The sequence below is a fragment of the Microtus pennsylvanicus genome, chromosome 1 (assembly GCF_037038515.1).
Source record: "Microtus pennsylvanicus isolate mMicPen1 chromosome 1, mMicPen1.hap1, whole genome shotgun sequence".
NCBI lineage: Eukaryota > Metazoa > Chordata > Mammalia > Rodentia > Cricetidae > Microtus > Microtus pennsylvanicus.
The window spans coordinates 140,461,407-140,468,036 of record NC_134579.1 but is presented as its reverse complement, the minus strand read 5'-3'; the positions used below and the strand labels follow the sequence as shown (position 1 = coordinate 140,468,036).

The 6,630-nt window shown below is 45.2% G+C and overlaps 1 long non-coding RNA gene and 1 pseudogene across 1 annotated transcript in view; both read left to right on the top strand.

The window, feature by feature from the left end:
* LOC142859176 (uncharacterized) overlaps positions 1-6,630 on the top strand; it is a 376,470-nt gene that overhangs the window by 286,282 nt on the left and 83,558 nt on the right. The window lies entirely within an intron of this gene.
* On the top strand, positions 1,046-2,081 carry LOC142837269 (elongation factor 1-alpha 1 pseudogene; annotated as a pseudogene).

The window sequence follows — 6,630 nt, the reverse complement described above, 5'->3', positions numbered from 1 at the left end:
GCATAGGGAGTAATGCATCTGGGTTTCTGGTGCTGAGTATTTACTCAGGCATGGAGCTATGTATGTGTACTGTATGCTTTATATATAGAAGGTCACTTCTAATATGAATGTGCAGCTGTGTTTGAGTCTAGATGTGCTTGCTAGTCTCTTGAATGCCCGGGGTTTGTTTTCATGTATAATCTTCAATTGTGGAGACCTTTCTGTATGTTCTCAGCTTTATGTGTGAATGTGTTCACATTTAAATGAGAAGAATAGTGTTGCATGGTCCTGTGCATGCCTCTGTGTGTCTCTGCAGTACCCAGTCCGAGTCTTTGAGGGGCTGCAGATGTGATTTCTCCAGAGTCTCCATTGCATTCTCTGGCCTGTGACAGCCAAAGATGTGAGAGAAAGGAGAGGGAAAAAAAGGAAAGAGATTTAGGAGTGGGAAGGTTCAGGAATGAGAAGGAGAGAGAGGCTGAAACCTGGCAGAGGAGCAGCTGGGGCCCATGGGTGTATGGGCTGACTAGTTTTATGTCAACTTGATACAAGCTAGCATCATTTGAGAGGAAGGAACTTGAGCTGAGAAGATATGCTTATTAAACCACATTGTGAGCAAGCCTGTAAGGCATTTTCTTAATTAGTGATTGATGGGGAGGGGCCAGTCCACTGTAGGTGCTGCCACCCCGAGCTGGTGGTCCTGGGTTCTATAAGAAGGTGGACTGAACAAGTCCTGAGGAGCAAGGCAGTAAAGAGTAACCCTCCAATGGTCTCTGCATCAGCTCCGGCCTCCAGGTTCCAGACCTTACCTCCCAGGATGATGAACTGTAAAGTGGGAATGAAAGTAAAATAAACCCTTTCCTCCTCATATGACTTCCAGTTCTGGTGTTTTGTCACAGAAATCGAAACCCTAACTAAAAGAGTCTCTCATCTCTGTGACTAATGACAAATGCTTCCTTTTGTCCTCCTGGCTGTCTTCATAGGACATGAAGCTCTCTGACTCTCTCTCTCTTGTATCTCTCTTTGACACTGTCCCTGTCCTCCCACCCCGTAGACTCTATGCTTCAAGATGCAGAGACTGCTTTTTCACAACGAGTTTGCCATCAGAACGCGGGTGTTGTAAAAACCACCACTAATTCAAAGCCAAAATGGGGAAGGAAAAACTCACATCAACATCGTCATCATTGGACATGTCGATTCAATCAAGTCCACTACAACCGGCCACCGAATCTACAAGTGTGGTGGAATCAACAACGATCCATCGAGAAGTTTGAGAAGGAGGCTGCCAAGATGGGAAAAGGCTCCTTCAAGTATGCCTGGGTCTTGGACAAACTGAAAGCTGAGCGTAAGCGTGGTATCACTATTGACATCTCCCTGTGGGAGACGTTTGAGACCAGCAAGTACTATGTGACTATCATTGATGCCCCAGGACACAGAGACTTCATCAAACACATGATTACAGGCACACCACAGGCTGACTGTGCTGTCCAGATTGTTGCTGCTGGTGTTGGTGAATTCTAAGCTGGTATTTCCAAGAATGGGCAGACCTGTGAGCATGCACTTCTGGCATACACCCTGGGTGTGAAACAGCTAATTGTTGGTATCAACAAAATGGATTCCACCGAGCCACCCTACAACCAGAAGACATACGAGGAACTTGTTAAGGAAATCAGCACCTGCATTAAGAAAATTGACTACAACCCAGACACAGTAGCATGTGTGCCAATTTCTGGTTGGAATGGTGACAACACGTTAGAGCCAAGTGCTAATATGCCTTGGTTCAAGGGATGCAAAGTCACTCGCAAAGATGGTAGTACCAATGTGACCACCCTGTTGGAAGCGTCGGATTGTATCCTGCCACCAGCTTGTCCAACTGACAAGCCTCTGCAACTGCCCCTGCAGGACGTCTATAAAATTGGTGGCATTGAGACTGTCCCTGTGGGCCGAGTGGAGACCAGTGTTTTAAACCTGGCATGGTGGTGACCTTTGCTCCAGTCAGTGTGACAGCAGAGGTAAAGTCTGTTGAAATGCACTGTGAAGCTTTGAGTGAAGCTTTTCCAGGAGAAAATGTGGGCGTAAATGTAAAGAACGTGTCTGTCAAATGACCCTCCCCTCCCCCCAAGTTCGCCCTTTTGTCTGCAGGGTCCTTGGACTACCAGGAGTCCCTGTTCCTGTGCGGAGATGATCAATCCAGACTGGTGAGAGTGTGCTAATGGGGGGGGGCAGTCCAGGAAGGGAACACAGGGCCCTTGCAGCTCCTGCTGTGGGGGCTTCTTTGTTCCACACAACCCTGCTTCCCCCAAGCTTGCCCTCTTGTCTGTGAGATCCTTGGGCCCAGGAACAGTTCCTGCTCCTGTACTGAGGCTTTCCACCCAGAGGGGTGATTGTCTGCCCACTGGGCAGGAAGGACCCCGGAAAGGAGTGCAAGGCACCTCCTGCTCCTGTTGCAAGGGCTTCTTTGTTCCACAGGACCCTGCCCTCCTCCAAGCCTGCCCTATTGTCTGTGGAGGCCTGGGGGTGGGGGGCTGGGAAGGGAGCACAGGGTGCCTCCAGGTCCTGCTGCAGGAGCTTCTTTGTTCCACAGGACCCTGCATGGCACAAAGTAGCTGTGGTGGCACATGCCTACAATCCTGTCACTCTGGAAATAAAGCAGGAACTTAGAGTCATTTAAAAATACATAATTATCCTCTCCATCTGCGAGGTCCTAAGATCCCCCCAACTCAGCCTGCTTCAGGGCTGAGGGTCTGGGGACACAGTGGTGAGTGCAACAGCTGCAGGGGTTTCTTTGTTCCACCAAACCGACACATACCAAGCCAGCCCTTTTGTCTGCAAGGTCCTTGGCCAGCAAGTGGCTCTGATCCAGTAGCAGGAGATCCACCCAGAGGGTTTAGTGTGTGCCCGCCCGGCCAGCCAGACACCCCAGAAATGGAGTACAGGCACTCTCCAATCCCCTAAACTTTCTGCCCATTCAGCAGGGCTTCTCCCTGGCTACAGGCTTTCTCCACTTATCCCATTCCAGCTTGCCCCCAAGCAATCCTTTCCATCTGCAGAGTCCTAGGATCTCCCAACTCAGCCTGGTCGGGGATGAGGGTCTGGGGACACAGTGGTGTATGCAGTGGCTGCAGGGGTTTCTTTGTTCCACCGAGCAGGCACCTACCAAGCCTGCCCTTTTGTCTGAGAAGTCCTTGGCTAGCAAGTGGCCCTGATCCTGATCCAGTACCTGGAGATCCATCCGGAGGGGTAAGTGTGTTTCTGCCAGGCTGGCCAGACACCCAGGGAAAGGAATACAGGCAACCTCCAAACCCCAAAACATTTGGCCATTCAGCGGGGCTTCTTCCCAGCTTCTGGCTTTCTCTATTTTTCCTATGCCATCTGGGCCCCAATCACTCCTTTCCTTAGATCCACCACACAGTCTGCTTAAGGGAGGAGGGGATCTGAGAGCCAACTCCAATGCTGAGGGGACATAAGAGAGGGCAGAACAAGAAAAATCCCTAACTACACAGTTAGCCACAGCAAAGATTGAACCAAGCCACCGAGACTCTCTTGACCACATTTGAAGAAAGAGATGGGCAGGCTCCAATGCAAGAATCCCTCCATCAACCTGAAAAGCAACGATAACACCAGAATCCAGTGAACATGCAACAGGAAGACTTGAACACCCTAATCCAGAAGAAGTAGAAAAAAAATCAACTGTAAACACAACATTATAGAAGTGATAGAGACCCTAAAACATGATGTGAAAAACTCATTTAAAGAAATGGATGAGAATACTAACAAAAAGTTAGAAGAAATGAATAAATTCCTCAAAGATACCCTAGAAAATCAAGGAAAAGCAATCAAACAGATAATGGAAAGAGTTCAAGACTTGAAAACTGAAATGGAGGCAATGAAGAAAACACAAACCGAGGGATGGCTGGATGTGGAAAATCTGGGTAAATGAACAGGAACTACAGAGACAAATATAACCAACTAAATATAAGAGATAAAAGAAAGAATCTCAGACGCTGAAGATACTATAGAGGAAATAAACTCACTGATCAAAGAAAACAGTATATCCAATAAATTCTCAACACAAAACACCCAGGAAATCTGGGACGCTATGAAAAGACCAAACCTAATAATAACAGGGGTAGAAGAAGGAGAAAAATTACAGCTCAAAGGGCCATAAAATATATTCAACAAAATTATAGAAGAAAACTTTCCCAACCTAAATAAGGATATTCCTATGAAGGTACAAGAAGCATACAGAACACCAAATAGACAGGATCAAAAAAAAAACATCCCCTACCCATATAATAATCAAAACACAAAACATGCAGAATAAAGAAAGACTATTAAGAGCTGCAAAGGAAAAAGTGAAAAAATTCAAGTAACATATAAAGGTAAACCTATCAGAATTAAACCTGACTTCTCCATGGAAACCATGAAAGCCAGAAGGTCATGGATAGATGTGCTGCAGACACTAAGAGACCATGGATGCAAGCCCAGACTACTATACCCAGCAAAGCTTTCTTTCACCATCAAAGGAGAAAACAAGATATTCCAGGATAAAATAGATTTAAACAATATGTCACCATAAACCCAGCCTTACAGAAAGTACTAGAAGGAAAACCACTAAGCAAGGAAGCCAACAACACCCATAATAACACAGACACATCTAAAAACCCTCAACCAGCACAACTCAAAGAAGGGAAACACACAAACATTACCACCAAAAAAAAAAAAACTGGAGTTAACAACCCCTGGTCATTAATATCACTTAATATGAATGGACTCAATTCACCTGTAAAAAGGCACAGGTTAAGAGAATGAATGCCAAAAAAGGATCCAACATTCTTTTGTTTACAAGAAACACACCTCTCTTGTAATGAGAAGAGGGTTGTGTTCGCGGTATCCTTAAAACCCTAAATAATTACATGGAAACTATATTCATTTAAATACATGTACATGACTCCCTAGGAGAAGGCTCACAACAAAACTGACAACTCCAGAATACACTATAGCCAGCAGGAAGCAGTGTCTTCTGCAGAGTCCTATAAGCACCTCCCAGCAGAAGGATGCGTTTTCTCCATTGTTCACTGTAGAACTTATTGGGTCTCTGGTGTAGTTATAATGAGCAGTATTGTGGGAAGCTAGTAGAGTCATTGCATCTAAACATTAGAATGTAACAGTTGTTTCTCATTGTACCTAGTAACAATAGAATGTAATAGTTAGAAGTCCTTAGAGCTTAATAAAATCATAACCAGGAACAGTGATTGTTTTCTGTGATTTATAGAGTTGTTTTTCTGAGGGAGTTTTCCATATGTTGCATGACTTTGGTGACAAGACCATCCTGGTACACCGGGAAAATCCTGAATTATTGGGTACTGTACCCAATAAGGACGAAAATTTCAGGAGTCTGATGGTTTCCTTCAGCAAACATACAGAATACATCAAGAGGGTATTGGTATGAGGATTTGTTTTATGCATAAAACAACCTTTGTGTTACAATCAATAAATATGTTTTTGGAAGAGCAGTTTGGCATTCAGTCTATCAGAGACTGGACCTGCTTTCTGCTGAAGAGCCTAAATTGCGTTCTGGAATGACTCACCTTCTTTGGACATCCCACTGACTACAGAACTCCCAAAAAATATATCCATTGGAATTGCTTGTATCTACAGTCTAACATTTTAGTTTGTATCATTATTTCAGACATTGTTGGGTATTGGTATAGGAGGTTTTTCCGTTTGTGTGCTTTCATTGGTTGAATAAAGAGAGTGACTTGGCCTTTTGATAGGGCAGCCCTCAAATGGGTGGGGTAGACAGAACAGAATTCTGGGAGGAAGAAGGCAGTGTGACAGACGCCACGCTCCTCCAGCCCAAGAGGGACACTAGTTAAACTCATGCCAGTAAGCCACGACCTCGTGGTGAACACAGATTAATAGAAATGGGCTAATCTAGATATGAGAGTTAGCCAATAAGAGGCTAGATATAATGGGCCAGGCAATAATGTAATTAATACAATTTCTGTGTGGTTATTTCGGGGGTTAAGCTAGCCAGGCTCCAGGATGCCGTCCGCTCCCCCTTATAAAACAGATTGACACTCCAACGTGATGGACTAAATCCACTTAAAAACCTGAGAGGACTTTAAAAGGAGAGAGAGTTTAATACAGCATTTTGCTGTTTGCTAGGGCGTTCCACAGAGAGATTTCCTGACTCAGAAATAGAAGCAGAAAAAAAGCCGTTTTAATACAAAGCTTCCTGGGCCCTGTAGCCGGTGCAAACAGCTACAGAGCATTTGTGGGCCCGAATAATTCTGTGCCCACTTTTTGTCGGTAGAAAAGCATCTGAGATCATGCCTGTGGCTCAGCTGTCCTTGCCTGGGCAGGCAGCAGGATCAGGTCTACTAGGCGTGCACACACAGGAGAGCATGGCAGATTTCTGCCACCATGCACAGAGATATTTCCTGGCTGCACAATGCTCTCCATGACAGATTTGGCTATAACTCAGAAAGAAAGTTTATGTGCTGCATGCTCAGTCTCAGAATATGCTGCTCAGTGCAGCTCCTACCTGGCAGACCCAGAGCTAACAGAAATGGTACATCCAGAATTTTGAAATTGAAGAGAGGTGGAGCCAACATCCAGAGAAGCCACAACCTAGCTGCTTAGCATTTT